A 1,510-nucleotide genomic window follows, 5' to 3' on the forward strand; every position below is an offset into this window, starting at 1 on the left:
TACATGATTCCATATGTGTTATTTCGTAGGTTTGATGTCTTCACTATCATTCTACAATGTAGAAAATATTAAAAATAAGGAAAAACCCTTGAATGAGTAGGTGTGTCCAAACTTCTGACTGGTGCTGTATGTGAATGAGTTTGCCAAAATATCGAAAAATAGGTTCATTATGAGGTATTGTGAGAATAATTTGTTTTTTTAATCCATTTTGAATTCAGGCTGTAAAAAAAACAAATGTGGAAAAGGTCAAGGGGTATGAATAATTTCTGAAGGTACTGTAGAAATACATGCTCTGTGTATTGACCAAGGTAATACACCTGACCCTGGCCCAATGCTGTACCACTCATACTATCTACCATAGAACTGAAATAGTATAATATACAATACCAGAATAAGCTGGGGAAGCTGGTCCTTAAGTTGAGGCCTTCCTCCCTGGATAGTAATAGAAAACATACAAGATTAGCAGAGGTGAGTCCAGCATGACAGAACAGTACACAACATATTTACTAACTCACTCTGTAAAGTTATAGAGGGAAAAGTCTAAAGTTTTCATCCACTGTAATCTCTCAAAGACTTGTCTCTCTAGACAAGCAAAAGTTCCTACAAATATGTATGGGGCTGTTTTGATGTTACCAGTCTTAGGCAGCTGATGAGCACTGATGGTTGTCCTGACAGGAAACAGAATTGTTCCATCAGAACTGTCTGAAAAACATCAATTCAAGTGTCTTGACGTCAGTATGGCAAAATGTCACAACCCAGTCTGAATCCATTAGAGGGACCAGCCAGTCTGAATCCATTAGAGGGACCAGCCCTGACCCAACATTTGGGAAACTACTTTACAGGAACAGTAATCATGTCTATGTATCCAGATGGCACATGGAAGATGTCTGCAGTGCACACATCATACAGATAGGAGGTTTTTATTTTAGCTGGGACCATGAAGAGGAAGTCAATGAAGGTCTTCACTGCTCCCTGACTTGTCAGTCACTTCCTGTTGTTGTCCAAAGTCAGAGTGATGTCACAGCCAGACGTCTGTGTGATCTGATATTTGGAGTTTCTCTGCAGCCAGGGCCGGCCCACTCATTAGGCAGGATTAGGTGGCCAAGAAGCACCTCCAACAACACATAAAACCTCTCATAATTCTGCCCCAAAACAACAACAATCTCTCTCAACCAGTGACATATGGGCTTTTTAGGTGAGCGCTGATGCCGCACTGTGATAAGCAGTGCCCACGTTGTCAAAGGCAAAAAAAAATAAAATATTTCACTTGTCCCTTCCCAGCGTGCCTTTCCAAGGTGCTGCGGCGCTCCACCAACTTTCCATCCCAAAAATGATCCATCACCTCCCGAGTGGCACAGCGGTCTAAGGCACTGCAGTGCTATAGTCTTACTGGGAGTCCCATAGGACAGGGGAGGGTTTGGGCGGGGGGGGGCTGTACTTGGCTCATCACGTCCTTGCAACTCCTTGTGGCGGCTGACCCTGGTCGCCAGTTGAACGGTGTTTCCTCCGA

Source organism: Salmo trutta, chromosome 1 (genome assembly GCF_901001165.1).
Source record: "Salmo trutta chromosome 1, fSalTru1.1, whole genome shotgun sequence".
Classification (NCBI taxonomy): Eukaryota; Metazoa; Chordata; class Actinopteri; order Salmoniformes; family Salmonidae; genus Salmo; species Salmo trutta.